Source organism: Myotis daubentonii, chromosome 2, assembly GCF_963259705.1.
Source record: "Myotis daubentonii chromosome 2, mMyoDau2.1, whole genome shotgun sequence".
NCBI classification, from domain to species: Eukaryota; Metazoa; Chordata; class Mammalia; order Chiroptera; family Vespertilionidae; genus Myotis; species Myotis daubentonii.
Window position 1 is genome coordinate 107,346,409 of NC_081841.1, and position 21,949 is coordinate 107,368,357.

At 41.5% G+C, this 21,949-nt stretch overlaps 1 pseudogene; it reads left to right on the forward strand.

The window, feature by feature from the left end:
• The first annotated feature begins 19,626 nt into the window (after positions 1–19,626).
• Positions 19,627–21,618, forward strand: LOC132226279 (methylmalonic aciduria and homocystinuria type D homolog, mitochondrial-like; annotated as a pseudogene).
• The last annotated feature ends 331 nt before the right edge of the window (positions 21,619–21,949 follow it).

The window sequence follows — 21,949 nt, forward strand, 5'->3', positions numbered from 1 at the left end:
GGGGGTCTCTGTTTCAGCACGGTGCAGGCAGGGTCCCTGATTCTAAGGCAGGGGGGGTCAAACTTTTTGACTCAAGGGCCACAATGGGTTCTTAAACTGGACTGGAGCGCCAGAACAAAAGCATGGATGGAGTGTTTGTGTGAACTAATATAAATTCAAAGTAAACATCATTACATAAAAGGGTACGGTCTTTTTTTTTTTTTTTTAGTTTTATTCATTTCAAATGGGCCGGATCCGGCCCGCGGGCCGTAGTTTGCCCACAGCTGTTCTAAGGGCACGCACGAGACCACATTGAGCGCTGGCAACACTGACTCTGAGCAAGCCTGGTTCCCACCAACCTACAACAACAATACATCTTAGTGTCAGAGCTCTTCATTGACACTAGAGTGGTGTGAGGCTCCCACTACACAGGGCCCAGGCCCACACAAGTCGATGTTTGAACCATTGGGAGATAATCAGAATGAAGAGATGACACAACACCCAGAGGAAAGACAATGAGGAGTCGCCAAGAAAGGACATTAATGAAGTGGAAGCATGCAACGTGACAGAAAAAGAATTCAGAATAATGGTTGTACAATTCATTCACCGGATGGATGAGAAATTCAACAACCTATGCAAGAATCAGGAAGAAATGAAAAGTGATATAGCTACAATCAAAAACACCATGGAAAGTTTCAACAGCAGACTAGAAGAAGCAGAGGACCGAATTAGTGAGTTAGAAGATAAGACAGAGAAACAAGCTCAATCTGAACAGCAACTGGAGAAAAAAATTAAAAAGCAGGAGGAGAGCCTAAGGGAGCTTTGGGACAACATGAAACGAAGTAACTTACGCATAATAAGGCTGCAAGAAGGACAAGTAGAGCAACAAGGATTAGAAAATCTATTTGAAGAAATAATGACAGAAAACTTCCCAGATATGGGGAAGAAAAAAGTTACACAACTACAGAGAGGCCCAAGCAAGATGAACCCCAAAAGACCCACACCAAGACACGTCATAATAACGATGGTAAATGTACAAGACAAAGAGAGGATCTTTTTTTTTTATTATTGCTTAAAGTATTACAAAGGGTATTATATATGTATCCATTTTATCCCCCTGCCCTAGACAGTCCCCTAGCCTCCCCTATCACCCCGTGTCTTATGTCCATTGGTTATGCTTATATGCATGCATACAAGTCCTTTAGTTGATCTCTTACCCTCCTACCTCCTGCCCCCCAACCCTCCCCGGCCTTCCCGCTGCAGTTTGACAATCTGTTTGAGGCAGCTCTGCCTCTGTATCTATTATTGTTCAAAAGTTTATAATGGTCTCTATTGTCCATGAATGAGTGAGATCATGTGGTATTTTTCCTTTATTGACTGGCTTATTTCACTTAGCATAATGCTCTCCAGTTCCATCCATGACGTTGCAAATGGTAAGAGTTCCTTCCTTTTTACAGCAGCATAGTATTCCATCGTGTAGATGTACCACAGTTTTCTAATCCATTCATCTACTGATGGGCACTTAGGCTGTTTCCAGATCTTAGCTATGGTGAATTGTGCTGCTATGAACATAGGGGTGCATATATCCTTTCTGATTGGTGTTTCTGGTTTCTTGGGATATATTCCTAGAAGTGGGATCACAGGGTCAAATGGGAGTTCCATTTTCAGTTTTTTAAGGAAACTCCATACTGTCTTCCATAGTGGCTGCACCAGTCTGCATTCCCACCAGCAGTGCACAAGTGTTCCTTTATCTCCACATCCTCTCCAGCACTTGTCGTTTGTTGATTTGTTGATGATAGCCAGTCTGACAGGTGTGAGATGGTACCTCATTGCTGTTTTGATTTGCATCTCTCGGATGATTAGTGACTTTGAGCATGTTTTCATATGTCTCTTGGCTTTCTGGATGTCCTCTTTTGAAAGGTGTCTATTTAGGTCCTTTGCCCATTTTTTGATTGGATTGTTTATCTTTCTTTTGTTAAGTTGTATGAGTTCCCTATAAATTTTGGAGATTAGGCCCTTATCAGATATGTCATTGGCAAATATGTTTTCCCACACAGTGGGTTTTCTCGTTGTTTTGTTGATGGTTTCTTTTGCTGTGCAGAAGCTTTTTATTTTGATGTAGTCCCATTTGTTCATTTTTTCTTTAGTTTCAAGTGCCCTAGGAGCTGTATCAGTGAAGAAATTGCTTCGGCATATGTCTGAGATTTTGTTGCCTTTGGATTCTTCTAGAATTTTTATGGTTTCCCGTCGTACATTTAAGTCCTGTATCCATTTTGAGTTTATTTTTGTGTATGGTGTAAGTTGGTGGTCTAGTTTCATTTTCTTGCATATATCTGTCCAATTTTCCCAGCACCATTTATTGAAGAAACTATCTTGGCTCCATTGTATGTTCTTGCCTCCTTTGTCAAATATTAATTGAGCATATTGGTTCGGGCCGATTTCTGGGGTCTCTATTCTATTCCATTGATCTATATGCCTATTCTTGTGCCAGTACCAGGCAGTTTTGAGAACAGTGGCTTTGTAATACAACTTGATATCTGGTATTGAGATCCCACCTACTTTGTTCTTTTTCAGGATTGCTGCAGCTATTCGGGGTCTTTTTTTATTCCAGATGAATTTTTGGAGAGTTCGTTCTAGATCTCTGAAGTATGCCGTTGGTATTTTAATGGGAAGTGCGTTGAATTTATAGATTGCTTTGGGTAGTATGGACATTTTAATGATGTTGATTCTACCAATCCATGAACACGGTATGTTCTTCCATCTGTTTATGTCTTCCTCTATATCTTTTTTCAACGTCCTGTAGTTTTCTGAGTAGAGGTCTTTTACCTCTTTAGTTAAGTTTATTCCTAGGTAGCTTAATTTTTTTGGTGCAATGGTAAACGGGATTGTTTTTATAATCTCTCTGTCTGAAAGTTCACTATTGGTGTATAGAAATGCCTCAGATTTCTTGGGGTTAATTTTGTATCCTGCTACATTGCCAAATTCATGTGTTAAGTCTAGTAGCTTTTTGATGGAATCTTAAAGAGAGGATCTTAAAGGCTGCAAGAGAGAAACAGAGAGTTACCTACAAAGGATCCCCCATCAGATTATCAAATGATTTCTCAACAGAAACACATCAAGCTAGAAGGGAATGGAAAGAGGGATACAAAGTGTTGCAAAACAAAGGACTGAATCCAAGAATACTATATCCAGCAAGACTATCAATCAAAATTGAAGGGGAAATCAGGAGCTTTGCAGACAAAAAAGGCTAAGGGAGTTTATCACTACCAAGCCAGCAATGCAAGAAATGTTAAAAGGAATGCTGTAAAAAGAAGAAATATAAAGGTAAGAAAGAACACAGGCACGAAAATAGAAATGAATCCAAGCACGTACCTCTCAATAATAACTTTAAATGTAAACGGACTAAACGCTCCAATCAAAAGACATCGAGTGCCTGAATGGATTAAAAAAGACACGACCCATCCGAAACCGGTTTGGCTCAGTGGATAGAGCGTCGGCCTGCGGACTGAAAGATCCTGGGTTCGATTCCAGTCAAGGGCATGTACCTGGGTTGCGGGCACATCCCCAGTAGGAGGTGTGCAGGAGGCAGCTGATCGACGTTTCTCTCTCATCAATGTTTCTAACTCTCTATCTCTCTCCCTTCCTCTCTGTAAAAAATCAATAAAATATATATATTTTTAAAAAAGACACGACCCATACATATGCTGTCTACAAAAGACCCACCTCAGAACAAGGGACTCAGACAGACTGAAAGTGAAGGGATGGAAAAATATCTTTCAGGCAAATGGAAATGAAAAAAAAGCTGGGGTAGCAATACTTATATTGGACAAAATAGACCTCAAAGTGAAGGCCATAACAAGAGATAAGGAAGGCCACTTCATAATATTAAAGGGATCGATACAACAAGATGATATAACCCTTATAAACATATATGCATCCAATGCAGGAGCACCCAAATACATAAAAAACCTCCTGGAAAATAACAAGGGAGAGATCAACAACAACATAATCATAGTAGGGGACTTAAACACACCACTGACATGACTGGATAAATCCTCTAGACAAAAAAATCAGCAAAGAAACAGCAATCCTAAATGAATCACTAGATCAGATGGACTTAATTGACATCTTCAGAACATTTCACCCCAAAGCCATGGAATATACGTTCTTCTCAAGTGCACGTGGGACATCTTCAAAGTCTCTCATGGGTCACAAGCAAAGTCTCCCCAAATACAAGAAGATTGAAATCATACCAAGCATCTATTCAGATCACAAGGGCATAATATGAGAAATAAACCACAATAAAAAACAATCCAAAAAACTCAAAAACTTGGAAGATGAATAGCATGTTAGTAAATAATGATTGGGTTACCAGTGAGATCTAAGTAGATATTAAAAACACCCTGGAAACTAATGACAATAACAGTACAACAACCCAAAATCTATGGGACACAATGAAAGCAGTCCTGAGAGGGAAGTTTATAGCTCTACAGGCCTACCTCAAAAAACAAGAAAAAATGATAGTAAATCATTTAACTCTACTACTCAAAGAATTAGAAAGAGAACAACAAAAAAAAGCCCAGAGTGAGCAGAAGAAAGGAGATAATAAAGATCGGAGCAGAAATAAATGACATAGAAACCAAAAAAAAAAAAAAAAAAACAATACAAAAGATCAATGAAAGCAAGAGCTGGTTCTTTGAAAGGATAAACAAGATTGATGAGCCTCTAGCCAGGCTCACCAAGAAGCCAAGAGAGACGACTCAAATAAACAAAATCAGAAATGAAAGAGGCGAAATAACAACAGACCCCTCAGAAATTCAAAGAATTGTTAAAAAATACTATGAACAACTCTACTCTAACAAACTAGACAACCTGGAGGAAATGGACATATTCCTAGAAAATACAATCTTCCAAAACTCAATCCAGAGGATTCTAAAAATCTCAACAGGCCACTAATGATGGAAGAAATTGAAGCAGTCATCAAAAAGCTCCCAGCAAACAAAAGCCTGGGGCCAGACAGCTTCACAGGGGAGTTTTACCAAACATTCAAGGAAGAACTAAAACCTATCCTCCTCAGACTATTCCAAAAAATTCAAGAAGAAGGAACACTCCCCAGCTCATTCTATGAAGCCAGCATCACCCTAATACCAAAACCAGATAGGGACAACACAATGAATGAGAATTATAGGCCAATATCCCTCATGAATATAGATGCTAAAATACTCAACAAAATTCTACACTTGATCTTAGCCAAAAGGCCGAGAAGCGATCAACAAAATTCTAGCAAATCGCATACAGCAGTACATCAGAAAGATCATACACCATGAACAAGTAGGATGCATCCGAGGGATTCAAGGATGGTACAATATTCACAAATCAATAAATGTGATTCATCACATAAACAAATTGAGAGATAAAAACCACATGGTCATATCAATTGATGCAGAAAAAGCTTTCGACAAAATTCAACACACTTTCTTGATAAAAACTCTCAGCAAGGTAGGAATAGAAGGATCATACCTCAACATAATAAAAGCCATATATGACAAACTCACAGCCAACATCATAATCAATGGGCAAAAACTAAAACCATTTCCCCTGAGAACAGGAACAAGACAGAGATGCCCCCTCTCACCACTCCTGTTCAACATAGTACTGGAAGCACTAGCCATTGCAATCAGACAAGAAGAAGAAATAAAAGGCATCCAAATTGGAAAAGAAGAAGTAAAACTGTCCTTATTTGCAGATGACATGATACTGTACATAGAAAACCCTAAAGACTCCATCAAAAAAATTATTAGAGTTAATAAATGAATTCGGCAATGTAGCAGGATACAAAATTAATGCCAAGAAATCTAAGGCATTTCTTTACACCAATAGTGAACTTACAGAAAGGGAGACTAAAAAAGTAATCCCATTTACCATTGCACCAAAAAAATTAAGATACCTAGGAATAAACTTAACTAAGGAGGTAAAAGACTTATATGCGAAAAACTACAGGACACTGAAAAAAGAGATAGAGGAAGACATAAACAGATGGAAGAACATACCGTGTTCATGGATTGGTAGAATCAACATCATCAAAATGTCCATACTACCCAAAGCAATCTATAGATTCAATGCAATCCCCATTAAATTACCAACGGCATATTTCACAGATCTAGAATGAACGTTCCAAAAATTCATCTGGAATAAAAAAAAAGACCTCGAATAGCTGCTGGGATCCTGAGAAAGAAGAACAAAGTAGGTGGGATCTCAATACCAGATATCAAACTGTATTACAAAGCCACTGTTTTTAAAATAGCTTGGTACTGGCACAAGAACAGACATATAGATCAATGGAATAGAATAGAGAACCCAGAAATTGACCCAAAGCACTATGCCCAATTAATATTCGACAAAGGAGGCAAGAGCATACAATGGAGTCAAGACAGTCTCTTCAATAAATGGTGTGGGGAAAATTGGACAGATACATGCAAAAAGATGAAACTAGACCACCAATTCACACCATACACAAAAATAAACTCAAAATGTATAAAAGACTTAAACGTAAGACGGGAAACCATAAAAATACTAGAGGAATCCATAGGCAGCGAAATCGCAAACATATGTCGAAGGAATTTCTTCTCTGATAATCCTCCTAGGGCAATGGAAACTAAAGAGAAAATAAATAAATGGGACTACATTAAAATAAAAAGCTTTCGCGCAGAAAGGAAACCATCAGCAAAACAACAAGGAGACCCACAGCATGGGAGAACATATTTGCCAATGATATCACCAATAAGGGTTTAATCTCCAACATTTACAAGGAACTCATGAAACTTAATAGGAAGATAAACAATCCAATCAAAACATGGGCAATGGACCTAGATAGATACTTTTCGAAAGAGGACAGAGGGCCGAAAGACATATGAAAATATGCTCAAAGTCACTCATTATATGAGAGATTCAAATCAAAATGACAATTCAGTATCACCTCACACCTGTCAGAATGGCTATCATCAACAAATCAAAAAACAACAAGTGTTGAAGAGGATGTGGAGAAAAAGGAGCCCTTCTGCACTGCTGGTGGGAATGCAGACTATTGCAGCCACTGTGGAGAACAGTATGGAGCATCCTCAGAAAACTAAAAATGGAACTCCCATTTAACCCAGTGATCCCACTTCTAGGAATATATCCCAAGAAACCAGAAACACCAGTCAGAAAGGATATATGCACCCCTATGTTCATAGCAGCACAATTCACCATAGCTAAGATTTGGAAACAGCCTAAGTACCCATCAGCAGATGAGTGGATTAAAAAACTATGGTAAGGAGAACCAAGATGGCGGCATAGGTTAACGCCGGAGTTTGCTGCTTTGAACAACTACTTCAAAAGTGAAACTAGAACACGGAACGGACATCGCCCAGAACCACAGGAACGCTGGCTGAGTGGAAGTCCTACAACTAGGAGGAAAGAGAAACGCATACGGACACTCAGAGGAGGCGCAGTGCTGAAGTCAAATTCTGAGGTGCGGAGCACGCGGAGCGGGCTGGCGGCGGAGGGCACTGTTGTTTTCAATCGGGAGGGAGTCGCAGACTCTGAGCTCCAGATCCGGGCGAGTCTTTAGGGACCCAGACTCAAATGGGAGAAGTGGGACTGTCTGGCTTCGGTCAGAGCGAGTGCAGCTTTCTCTCCGAGCTTTGCAGCGGGTGCTGGGACTCAGAGAGGCAGAGCCCCTCGGGACAGGACTGAGAGCCGCCATAACTGCTCTCTCTGGCCCACCCTGTTGATCCTGTGCGACCCGCCCTGCCCACGCCCTGCACAGAGGCATTTGCCGGATAGCCTCAGGCAAAGGCTAGATTAGCACCTCCCTAGAGGACAGAAGTTCTCTCACTGCTGACACAGTTGATTCTCATTGCCACTTGGCCTGGAGGTCAAACCCTCCCTGGAATTAGCTACAACAATCAAGATTTATCTATAAGACTGATAACAAAGACCACTAGGGGGTGCACCAAGGAAGCATAACAAAATGCGGAGACAAAGAAACAGGACAAAATTGTCAATGGAAGAAATAGAGTTCAGAACCACACTTTTAAGGTCTCTCAAGAACTGTTTAGAAGCTGCCGATAAACTTAATGAGATCTACACGAAAACTAATAAGACCCTCGATCTTATATTGGGGAACCAACTAGAAATTAAGCACACACGGACTGAAATAACGAATATCATACAGACGCCCGACAGCAGACCAGAGGAGCGCAAGAATCAAGTCAATGATTTGAAATGCGAGGAAGCAAAAAACATCCAACCGGAAAAGCAAAATGAAAAAAGAATCCAAAAATGCGAGGATAGTGTAAGGAGCCTCTGGGACAGCTTCAAGCGTACCAACATCAGAATTATAGGGGTGCCAGAAGATGAGAGAGACCAAGATATTGAAAACCTATTTGAAGAAATAATGACAGAAAACTTCCCCCACCTGGTGAAAGAAATGGACTTACAGGTCCAAGAAGCGCAGAGAACCCCAAACAAAAGGAATCCAAAGAGGACCACACCAAGACACATCATCATTAAAATGCCAAGAGCAAAAGAGAGAATCTTAAAAACAGCAAGAGAAAGAAACTCAGTTACCTACAAGGGAATACCCATACGACTGTCAGCTGATTTCTCAACAGAAACTTTGCAGGCCAGAAGGGAGTGGCAAGAAATATTCAAAGTGATGAATACCAAGAACCTACAACCAAGATTACTTTATCCAGCAAAGCTATCATTCAGAATTGAAGGTCAGATAAAGAGCTTCACAGATAAGGAAAAGCTAAAGGAGTTCATCACCACCAAACCAGGATTATATGAAATGCTGAAAGGTATCCTTTAAGAAGAGGAAGAGGAAGAAAAAGGTAAAGATACAAATTATGAACAACAAATATGCATCTATCAACAAGTGAATCTAAGAATCAAGTGAATAAATAATCTGATGAACAGAATGAACTGTTGATTATAATAGAATCAGGGACATAGAAAGGGAATGGACTGACTATTCTTGGGGGGGAAAGGGGTGTGGGAGATGTGGGAAGAGACTGGACAAAAATCGTGCACCTATGGATGAGGACAGTGGGTGGGGAGTGAGGGCGGAGGGTGGGGCGGGAACTGGGAGGAGGGGAGTTATGGGGGGAAAAAAAAGGGAACAAATGTAATAATCTGAACAATAAAGATTTAATTTAAAAAAAAAAACTATGGTACATCTACACAATGGAATACTACGCTGCGGTAAAAAAGAAGGAACTCTTGCCTTTTGCAACAGCATGGATGGAACTGGAGAGCATTATGCTAAGTGAAATAAGGCTGTCAGAGAAAGATAAATACTACATGATCTCACTCATTTGTGGAATATAGAGAACAACATAGACTGATGAACAGGGACAGATCCAAAGACAGAGAAACAGCAATCAGACTATTAATCCCCAGAGGGAAAGAGGGAAAGTAGGGGAGGGTGGGGGTAAGGGGAAGAGATCAACCAAAGGACTTGTATGCATGCATATAAACCAAACCAATGGACATGGCCAACAGGGGAATGAGAGCATGAGTGGGGAGGGGGGGGTTAATTGGGGAGAATGTGGACACATTTGTAATTCCTTAACTAATAAAGAATTTAAAGATTTTAAAAAAAAAGGTAAAAAAAAAGAATAAAATATTTAAAGGTGAAATGTCAAAAAAATTATTATAGTCTCAGGATTGTGATGTATTTTCCATTTTCTACTATTTTTCAACAATTTAATAATTTTTGAAAATGTAACTTTTTAATCCATTAATATATACTGTATACTTTTAAAAAAATAGTTTCATGAAGAGAGAGAAGATAGTGGCTGAATAGGCAGATCTTTCTTGCACCTCCTCCCAGGGCCAGACTGGAAATAAAACTAAATTGGGGAACATTCATCCCGAATTACTGACTGAGCTCCAGCTGAGGAGGAGACATATCAAGGAAGGACAGCAAACATCTGGAGACTGGTAGGAAGGGTGAGGTTGAGAGGGGGCCGACCCAGCTTTCATGGGTGTAAAGCTGAGAGTGAGGAGGGATCTTTCAATTACAGGAGGGTTACTTCCCTAAGAAGATTGAGGGCCAGAACTCAGGCTGGTATCCACTGCCCAAGAGCAGTGGAGCCGAGACCAGCCACCAAGTAACATCCAGCTGTGAAAGTCTGCAGGGCTTCTGGCTGCCTGTGAGCCTGGAGTCAGTCAGAAAGAAAGAAACCCTCAGTTTCTGTTTTGTTTTTAAATATATTTTTATTGATTTCAGAGAGAAAGAGAGAGGGAGAGAGAGATAGAAACATCAATGATGAGAGAGAATCATTGATCAGCTGCCTCCTGCATGCCCCCTATGGGGACTGAATCCACAACCCAGGCATGCACCTCTGACCTGAATCAAACCCAGGACCCTCCAGTCCGGAGGCCAAGGCTCTATCCACTGAGGCAAACCAGTCAAGGCTTGTTTTGTTTTTTAAATCCAGAGCACAAGAGTTTTGTTAGCAGCTACTAACCCAAAGATTTGGTGTAAAGAGGTCAGTGAGGGCTTAAGGTGCCTAAGGAGAGGCTGGGGTGGAAAGCATTGGCGGGGGTGTGGGGGAGGGGCGGGGCGGCGCACAAAACAGCAGCCAGGAGTCCTACATTATGTCATACCCCCGCAAATGGAAACGGCATTTTTTTCTGAGAGGCACTAGGCCCTCCCAGAGTCACAACACAGGAAAAATAATAAAACCCTGCCCTAGGTGATACAGACCACCACACCCTGCCTGCTACACACCTGGCATCTCCACCTTTGCAGAAGAGACAGCAGCAAAAGCCAAACTTACGGGTTTGAACAGTTTCAGGACTTGTCTTTGACTGAATTGGGGGCGGAGCCATCCACCCCACTATTCCAGGAACCAAACTGGTGCTTTCTGTGAATGGGAGAGTTGAAAGAAACTCCTAGTTTCCAGCAGATTCCTTGCATACAAGGATCTCCACCCCCTTCACCCCTCAAAAAAGGATCTCCAGCCTAGACGTTTTGGCTCAGTGGGTAGAGCGTAGGCCTGTGGACTGAAGGGACCCTGGTTCGATTCCGGACAAAGGCATGTACCTTGGTTGCGGGCACATCCCAGTAGGGGGTGTGCAAGAGGCAGCTGATCAATGTTTCTCTCTCTTCGATGTTTCTAACTCTATTCCTCTCCCTTCCTCTCTGTAAAAAAAAATCAATAAATATATATATTTTTAAAAAGATCTCCACCCAGCTAAGGGCAGAATAATTCTGGGACATTCTCAGAGGAGTAGCTCTGGAGTGGGTAAAGATACCCACCACTTCCTGAAATAATCTAGAACAGCATCATCTCCACATGGGAGATCCAGAGGTCTATACTCCCAATTCAGCCTAAAGCCCTTTCAAAAACAGATATTTGAATGATTAAGCTTGACAGCTGGCTGGCAGGTGAAAGCAGGCAGAGGTGTGGCCCACGGAAACTGAGAAAGTTGGCTGACCCATCCCTAGGCCCCCTGCCGCTAACAAACCAGCCTTAGAGTGCAACTTGCCCCCTCCGGCTCAAAGCTAAGTCGTGTGGAGAAAGACACAAACTGTAGATCACTGGAGCTTCAAACAGATTGCTGAACCCCAAAGGAGGACAATTTCTGATATTGGACAGCACCTAAGAACCTCTTAGGGAGCCCAATGTTGTCAGACAGAACAGTCAGCTGCAGTCCTCAGAAGATCAGGAGGTCAGGATCCAAATGCAGCTCCGAGGTGCTCAACTCAGCTGAGAGAAATGCACCTTCATTTTTTTTTCTTCCCTTATTTTTCTTTTTAAAAATTCTTCAATTTGATCTTGTTTTTGTTTTTGTTTTTAAGTATATTTCCATTGTTTTCAGAGAGGAATGGAGAGGGAGAGGTAGAAACATCAATGGTGAGAGAGAATCATTGATCTGCTGCCCCCTGCAGGCCCCCTACTTGGGGGTGGAGCCTGCAAGGCAGGCATGTGCCCTGACCAGGGATCAAACCTTGACCTCCTGGTACATAGGTCGCATCTCAACCACTGAGCCATGCTGGCTGGGCTCTTTTTAAATTTATATTCTTTCTCTATCTGCATTATTGATTAGTTATTATTTTAGTCTCTACTGTTTCTTTCATATATCTAATTTTTCTCTTCCCTTCTATTCTATTTTTTCTTTTTCTCCTGTTTTCTCATCTTTTTTCCTTTTCTAATTTGTGTCTATCTACTTTCTCCTCTATTTTCCTTTTCAAATTGTTTCTTCCTCTTTTCTTTTCTTTTTTTGACATTTTCAGCTACCATTATTTATATTTATTTTTTAATTTTAATTATTGTTTTAATAATCCTTTATTGCTGAAAGTATTACATATGTCCCTCTCTTTCCCCCATTGACCCCTCCAGCCCACCCCAGACCCCTGCCCCAGGCCTTCAGCACCCTATTGTCTGTGTCCATGAGTTATGCATTTATGCCTACAAGGTCTTTGATTTATTACTTTCCACTCATGCACCCACCTCCACCTTCCCTCTGTGATTGCACACTCTGTTCCATGCTTCTTAGGGGAAATGGTTTTAGCTTTTGCCCATTGAGTATGATGTTTGCTGTAGGTTTTTCATATATAGCCTTCCCTCATCATGTTGAGATATGCTCCCTCTATTCCTACTTTGCTGAGAGTTTTTATCAAAAATTTAGGTTTGATTTTGTCAAATACTTTTTCCGCATCTATTGATATGATCATGTGATTTTTGTCTTTCAATTTGTTTATGTAATGCATCATGTTTTTTGATTTGCTAATATTGTACAAGCCTTGCAATCCTGGAATAAACTCCACTTGGTGATGGAGTATGATCTTTTAAATATATTCCTGGATCTGATTTGCTAATATTTTGTTGAGAATTTTAGCATCTATGTTCATCAGGGATATTGGCCTGAAATTCTCTTTCTTTGTAGTGTCTTTATCTGGTTTTAGAGTTAGGGTAATTTTGGCCTCATAAGAAAAGCTTGGAAGTGTTCTTTCCTCATGGATTTTTTGGAATAGTTTGAGGAGGATAGGTTTTAGTTCCCATTGAAGGTTTTGTAAAACTCCCTTGTGAAGCCATCTAGGCTTTTGTTTGTTGGAGTTTTTTGATTACTGCTTCTTTTTCACCAGTTGTTATTGGCCTATTCAGGTTTTCTATTTCTTCTTCATTCAGTTTTGGGAGATTTTATTTTTCTAGGAATTTGTCCATTTCATCCACATTGTCCAGCTTGTTGGCATATAGCTGTTCATAGTATGTCCTTATATTCCTTTGAATTTCTGCTGTGTCAGTGGTTACTTCTCTGCTTTCATTTCTGATTTTATTTATTTGTTTCCTCTCTCTTTGTTTCTTGATGAGTCTGGCTAATGGTTCATTAATTTTGTTAATCCTTTCAAAGTACCAGCTCTTGGTTTCATTGATTTTATTTGTATATATATTTTTTAGTTTCTATGTCATTTATTTCTGCTCTAATCTTTATTATTTCCTTCTTTTTACTTACTCTGGCCTTTTCTTATTGTTCTCTTTCTAGTTCTTTAAGTTGTAGGGTTAGTTTATTGTTGATATTTCTTATTTTTTGAGGAAGGCCTATGGAACTGTGACCTTACCTCTCAGGACTGCTTTTGTTGTGTCCCAGAGATTTGGGGTTGTTGTGTGTTCACTTTCATTGGGTTGCAGGAAATTTTTGATTTCTTTCTTGATCTCATTGGTAACCTACTCATCCTATATAATAAAGAGGTAATATGCAAATTAACCCTCATGCCCTCACAAGATGGCGGCCTACAACCAGGCCGGCAGGGGGGTTAGTGAGGGACAGCCAAACAATTGAACAAGCAGACTGCATGGGGCAACCAGGCCGGCAAGGGGGTTAGTGAGGGACGACAAAATAACTGAACAGCAGGCTATGTGGGGCGACCAGGCTGGCGGGTCGGGGGGCAGTTAGGGGCAATCAGGCTGGCATGCAGAGGCAGTGAGGGGTGGTCAGGCTGGCACAGGGGAGCAGTTAGGGGTGACCAGGCAGGCAGGCAGGTGAGCAATTAGGAGCCAGTGGTCCAGGATTGTGAGAAGGATGTCCCAGATTGGAGAGGGTGCAGGCTGGCCTGAGGGGGACCACCCCCCCACACATATGAATTTCATGCACTGGACCTCTAGTTGTTTAATAACATGTTATTTAGCCTTCATATATTTGAATGTTTTTGAGTGTTTTTACTGTAGTTGATTTCTAATTTCATTCCACTGTGATCTGAGAAGATGTTTGATATGATTTCAATATTCTTGAACTTGTCGAGACTTGTTTTGTGTCCTAACATGTGGTGTATCTTTGTGAATGATCCATGTGCACTTGAGAAGAATATGTATTCTGTAGCTTTGAGGTGTAATGTTCCATAAATGGCTATTAAACCCATCTGATACAGTGTGTCCTTTATAATCACTGTTTCCTTGTTAACTTTTTGTCTGGAAGATCTATCCAGTAAAGTTAGTGGGGTGTTACAGTCCCCTACTATGGCTGTGTTGTTGTCGATCTCTCCCTTAAAATCCTCTGGAAGTTTTTTTTATATATTTAGGTGCTCATATATTGGGTGCATGTGTTTACCAGGGTTATATCCTCTTGTTGGATTAATCCCTTTTGTATTATGTAGTGAACTTTGTTCTCTCTTGTGATGGCCTTTATTTTAAAGTCTATTTTGTCAAATATGAGTATTGCTATGCCAGCTTTTTTTTTCTTTTCCATTTGCATGCAACATTTTTTTTTTCTATCCCATCACTCTCATATGAGTCTTTTGTTCTGAGGTGGGTCTCTTGTACACAGCATATAGTTTTGTCATGTCTTTATATCCACTCAGCTACTCTATGTTTTTTTATTGGAGCATTTAATCCATTTACATTTAAGGTTATTATTGATAGTTACTTATTTATTGCCATTTTAATTATATATACCTAGGTTTCTCTCTCTATTTCTTTTTCTCATTACAGCAGTCCCTTTAGCATTTCTTGTAATGCTGGCTTGGTGGTGATGTACTCCTTTAGCCTTTTTTAGTCTGGGAAGCTCTTTATTTCCAGATCACCCTCATATCCTATTTACCATGTATATTGAATGATAGCTTTGCTGGATATAGTAATCTTGGTTTCAGATTCTTGCTTTTCATTACTTTGAGTATTTCATGCCATTCCTTTCTAGCCTGTAGAGTTTCTGATCAGAAAGCAGCCGTCAGCCTATGGGAGCTCCATTGTAAATAACAGTTCACATTTCTCACTGCCTTTAATATTCTCTTGTTTTTAATTTTTGGCATTTTAATTTTGATGTGTCTGGGTGTAAGCCTGTTTGGGTTCTTCTTGTTTGGGGTTCTCTGTGCCTCCTGAACTTGTGTGACATTTTCTGTTACAAAGTTAGGAAAGTTTTCTGCCATTGTTCCTTCAAACATATTCTCTATCCCTTTATCACTTTCTGCCTCTTCTGGAACATCTTTTATTTAAATATTGTTGTTTCCCCATTGTCTCACAGCCCTCTAAAGCTGTTCTCCTGTTTTTTAATTGTTTTTTCCTCTTTGGTTCTCTGATTGAATGGGTTTTTTTTCAACCCTGTATTCCACTTCACTGATTCGATCCTCAGCTTCCCCTAATCTGCTGTGTATTGCTTCGAATGTGTTCTTTATTTGTGCTATGTCATTCTTTATTTCTGTTTTCATAGTTACTACATCTTTTCTGATGCAGTTTAGCATCTTTACCATCATTATTCTGAACTATATATCAGATAAATTTCTTTTCTCCATTTTATTTATCTCTTCTTCTGAGGTATTCTCTTGTTCTTGTTGAGGGGGTTGTTTCTTTGTCTCTTCATCTTCCTCTTTTTTTGGTACCATTTTCCTTCCCCTACTATTAAATCTTGTTTTCTTTATTAGATCTCTTCCCCTTCATTTTCCCTTTTCTTCTCCTTATTTTCCTCCTCATATTGTTTCTTTTCTTCTTTTATCACTCTTGCCCTCTTTTCTCTTTCCCAATTCTTCCTTATTTTTGGTTGCTTTTGATAATTTGTTGGGGTCTTGTGTATGTTTCTGTTTTATTTATTTTGTTTCATATGTTGTTTTGTTCTATTTTGGTCTGTTCAGTCAGCACCTCCACAATGGCTCACACAACATGGTTGTGGGTGAGCCTCACAACCTGAGAAGAGTTTCCATCCACAAATGGGACAACAACATTCAAGAACCAATTACAACAGGAGAACCCAAATAACTCAAACAAGGGGCATTCCTAGAGCACCCAGTTTAGAAGATCTAAGAGAATGCACCACTGGGTCCCACAAAACACCTACTACATAAGACCACCCATGAAGACTGGGAGGCATAGCAGTTTGATCTAATACATAGAAATAAATACAAAGGGACAGCAAAAATGGGGACAAAAAGAAGCAACCCCAAAATGAAAGAAAATAAGGAATCACCTGGAAAGGAACTAAATGAATTAGAGGCAAGCCATTTGTCAGATTAAGAATTCCAAGTAGTGGTTTTAAGGGTGTTCAAACAACTTAGTGAGAACTACAAGTAACTTAATGAGAACTTTATGGAAGTTAATGAGAACCACACCAGCATAAAAAAAGAGGCAGAGAAGAACCAAGATGGCGGCTTAAGGTACAGACCTGTGCATGCTGTCTCCCACAACAACATCGAGACTACCAACTATAAAAGAAACAGCTGTCATTCAGAACCATGGGAAAGCTGGCCCAGTGGAAGCTCTACAACTGGAAGGAAAGAAAGAAGAGCATTGAGACTGAGTAGGTTGTGCAGAGACTCTAAGAACGGAGGTACGGAATCGCGCGCCAGGCTGGCTGCAACTGGATGTGTGGTTTTTTTCAACCAGAGGGGGATGCGGACTATCAAATCCACTGAGCGTGGTTGGGGCAGGATACTAAGCTCCCAAACCCCTACAGGGAGAAGCGGGAAGGCCTTGCAACGACCCCGGAGAGTGAGAGTGGCTGTCTCGCGGAACTGCTCGCCAGCACTCGGGGAGGCGAGTCGCTGAGTTGTGAAGAGGCGAATAGAAGGGGAGACACCATTGCCCTTGGCCCCGCCCTGGTGATTCCCGGGGACCCCGTCCTACTCAAATTACATCCTCAACCAAGCTGTGCTAGTGACACAAAGAGAACCACCGACCCTTTTGCAGCCCAGCCCAGCAGAATGCAGATTTCAACTCTTTGCATACATAAGGGACACAATAAAGAAGCAGAATCAGATTCGGAGGAAGCTGGAGCTGGACAAGGCTAGGCTGGCAACATGGAACCGCTGTACCAGCAAACGCACAGGCAAGCCCACCAGATCCAGTATCACATGGGACGCTGGGTGACAGCAGACAGGCAGTCTGTGCACTTGGTAGAAAACGAAATCCAAGCAAGCATACCAGATATTCAGCCACCAGGAATGCCTGGAGATTTTGTCCAGAAAGGAGCCGCCCAACAAAGGACAGAGTGCCAAACTTCGTGTTGCTGAGACGGCCCCGTGAGGCCGAGGCGGCCCCCGAGAGGCTGAGACAGCCTTGGTGAGGCTGAGGCAGCACCAACAATGCTGGGATGGCCCCAGTGGGGGACGGCCCCAGTGGGGTTGAGATGCCCCAGTGTGGTTGAAACAGCTCCCATGAGGTTGAAACGGGCCCGGTGAGGCTGAAATGGCCCCGGTGAGGCAGAAATGGCCCCAGTGAGGTTGAGACAGCCCCGGTGAGGGTGAGACAGCCCCGGTGAGGTTGAAACGGCCCTGGTGAGGTTGAAACGGCCCCAGTTAGGTTGCAGCAGCCCCGGTGAGGTCGAGATGGCCCCTGTGAGGTCAAGACGGCCCCGGTGAGGTCGAGACAGCACTGGTGAGGTTGAATTGGACCCAGTGAGGTTGAAACGGCCCCGTTGAGGCTGAGACGACCCCGGTGAGGTTGAAACGGCCAACTGCCCTGGTGAGGTTGAAACGGCCCCAGTGAGTTTGAAACAGCCCCTGTGAGGTCAAGACGGCCCCTGTGAGGTCGAGATGGCCCCGATGAGGTCGAGACAGCCCCGGTGAGGCCGAGATGGCCCTGGTGAGGTTGATTCGGCCCCAGTGAGGTTGAAACGGCCCCGGTGAGGCTGAAACGGCCCCGGTGAGGCTCAAATGGCCCCAGTGAGGTTGAGACGGCCCCAGTGAGGTTGAGACGGCCCATGTGAGGCTGAGACGGCCCATGTGAGGCTGGGACAGCCCAGCCCAGTGAGGCTGAGACGGCCCCGTTGAGGTTGAGACAGCCTGGTGGGGTCAAGATGGTCCTGGCGGGGTCGAAACAGCCCCAGTGAGGTTGAAATGGCCCCCGTGAGGCTGGGACGGCCCCCATGAGGCTGAAATGGCCCCCATGAGGCTGGGACGGCCCCTGTGAGGCTGAGATGGCCCCTGTGAGACTGAGATGGCCCCTGGGAAGTTGAGAAAAATACCACATGAACTCACTCATTTATGGATAATAAGAAACATTATAGACTGATGAACAAAAATGGATACAGAGGCAGAGCAGCATTAAGCAGAATATCAAACTATAGAGGGAACCCTGGGGAGGGTTGGGGGGAGTAGGAGATCAACCAAAAGACTTATATGCTTGCATACGAGAATAACTAATGGACACAAGACACTGGGGGGAGGAGGGTGCCGGGGGAATGTCAAGGGGGAGAAAAAAGGAGACATGTGTAATACTCTTTGTAATACTTTAAGAAATAAAATAAAATAAAATAAAATAAATAAAAGTGTTCCTACAAATCAATAAGGAAAAAAAAGGCAGAAGCCATGAATAAGGATAAAGCAGAAATGAAGAATGATATAGCTGAAATAAAAAATAACTTGGAAGGAATCAACAGTAGACTAGAAGAAACTGAGGACCAAATCTGTGAATGAGAAGACAAGGTTAGAAAAAACACCCATTCAGAGCAGGAATTGAGGGAAAAATTAAAAAGCAAGAGGAGAGTTTAAGAAAGCTTTGGTACAACATGAAAGAACAATAACTGCATAATAGGGATTCCAATATGATAAGAATCAAAGCAAGGAATAGAGATCCTGTTTGAATAAATAATGACAGAAAATTTCCCTACCCTGGTGAAGAAAAATGTCACTCAAGTTCAGGAAACACAGAGAATCCCAATCAAGATGAACCCTAAAATACCTACATTATAATTAAAATGGAAAACATTAAAGACAAAGAAAGAATCTTAAAGATTGCAAGAGAGAGACAGAAAGTTACCTACAAGGGAGCTCCCATTAGACTGTCAACTGATTTCTCAATAGAAACACTTCATCCTAGAAGGCAGTGGCATGAACTGTTCAATGTAATTAAATTAAGCGACTGAATCCAAGACTACTCTATCCAGCAAGGCTATCATTTAAAATTAAAGATGAAATAAAGAGCTTCACAGGGAAAAAAAAAAAAAGGCTAAAAGAGTTTATCACCACCAAACCAGCACTGTAAGAACTGCTAAAGGGACTGTTGTAAGAAGAAATATAGAAAGAGGGACACAGGTATAAAGAATTAAAATGCTGGAGTCAGGATCTTGGACAGCTGGAGGCAGCGGTGGTGACTGCTATGGATGGTTTCTGCCTGCGGTAGCCCTCCAAATTCGCCGGTTTTCAGGCCACAGCTCTCGAAGTAACTTTAAGGAAGGGAAGATATTTTGTGTCTGCTCTCTCTGCCAGAAATATCCAATGTGCTCTGTAACAGAGCCAGACTGGTTTCCTATCTCCCAGGATTTTACTCTTTAATTAAAAGGGTTGTCAATCCCAAAGCCTTTTCAACTGCAGGATCTTCAGGTTCTGATGAGTTTCATGTGGCCACTGCACCTCTTGAACAATATGGCTGGATGAAATAATGGGACCATTTGGGGCTTAGGACCAGAGATTCCAGCTTCCTAGGAACATAGGTTTTGATTGTCATCTCAATGAGACCATGTCACAGAAGAAAAGTCAGGTTCATAAAACTTCACCTGATGTTTCAGCAGAACCTTTATCAAATGAAAGACATGAATTTGTGATGGCACAATATGTGAATGAATTTCAGGGTAATGATGCATCTGTTGAGCAAGAAATTAACAATGCAGAAACAAAGTGGAGTGTGCAATCCAAATATGCCCAGAATTGCTACAAAGAGATTTTCAATCACTGTTTCCAGAAATGGTGCCGGGAGCCGGTCCATGCTTGCTGTTTCAAGGGACCTGGCATATATGGCATACTGTTCTTAATATGTTTGCTCACCTTCTTGGTGCTGTGTTTTAACCAAGGTCACCTCTCCGAGAAAGGTTGTTTCCCCAGGTAGGAATTTTTCCCTGAAGTCAGGGAGGGGATGAAACTCCTTAACTAAGTGGTAGGTGGGTAGTTGATCACTACAAACAATCATGCTTAAGCTACATAATCTTTACTCCCTGGGATGGAGATAAGAAACGCCCTAACCTTTGTAATAGAGATTGATAGGATTGAATCAACTGGTATAAATACAGATGTAACAAGACAGCAAGAGACAGAGCTTAGAAGAGAATTCAGAAGACAGAACCTACACGGAGCCTGGAGACAGAAGAACTTCACTGGAGAGAACATGGCAAAAGATCCTGGACTGAACCTGACTGCAGAGGTTGGCAAGAGAGCCTGACTAGAACCTGGTGACTGAACCTGGCTGGAGAACCTAGCAGGAGAACATGGACACAGAACCTCTCTGGAGATCCAGACCAGAACTTGGCTGGAGATCCTGGCTGGAGATCCTGGCTAGGCTGCTGATCAACTGAACACTGTCTCCGTGTCCTTCCTTCTTCGCCGACTCCGTCTATGCCTTTGGGAACCCCTGGACCTGCTGGGGCTGGACCCCGGCAAAATGGCCACCAATAAACTGATGATTCTGACCATAACACAGAAAATTAAGAATGATGTAACTATGTGGAGTGAGGAGGAAGAAAATGAAAGAGAAATGCTCTTAGAAAAGTTTATCAGTGGTGCTAAGGAAATATGCTATGCTCTTCGAGCTGAAGGCTATTGGGCTGCCTTCACTGACCCATCATCTGGTTTCGTGTTTTTTGGACCACATACAAACAACACTCTTTTAGAAACAGATGAACACTATCGTCATTTAGGATTCTTGTTGATGACCTTGGCTGCTGCAAAGTGATTCATCATAATCTCTGGGGTACCCATGTGGTTGTAGGAAGTATCTTCGCGAATGCAACATCAGATAGCCATATTATAAAGAAATTAAGTGGAAATTAGTAGTAATATCAATGTATTTACTGTACTATTTCTACTTAACATTTGAGTTGATCTATAAACACTGTCAAAGGCTTCAGTTTTTAAAATTTACTTATTTCTAGGTATTTATATTAACATTTATAAATTTACAGCATTGACAGGGATTTGTGATTTTTAAATCTCAAAAGTTCATATTGTCTATGAATACTGGTACATTTTAAGTACATCCACATTGTACAGAATGTGGTAAATAACATGTAACTATGGTATGATCTATTGTTACTGCTCCCCTTTAGTAGAAAAACCTTAGTTTCATTTTTTTAAATATATTTTATTGATTTTTTACAGAGAAGAAGGGAGAGGGATAGAGAGTTAGAAACATCGATGAGAGAGAAACACCGATCAGCTGCCTCCTGCACACTCCCTACTGGTATGTGCCCGCAACTAAGGTACATGCCCTCGACTGGAATCGAACCTGGGACCCTTGAGTCCGCAGACCGATGCTCTCTGTCCACTGAGCCAAACCGGCTAGGGCGAAAAACCTTAGTTTTAATTATTTTCTCCAAAAATAAATTATACATTTGCTATGGTATTTTTTTCATTGCAATATTTTTTAAATATGGCTCTTAAGAATCCTAAGAAATTGTATTAATCTTTATAAAGTACTTTTTTTAATGAATGTGATTGAAAAGTCTAGATTTAACTTTTCCTAATTTTCTTTTTTCTTATACCAGTCTTGAGTATTGCTTTGAA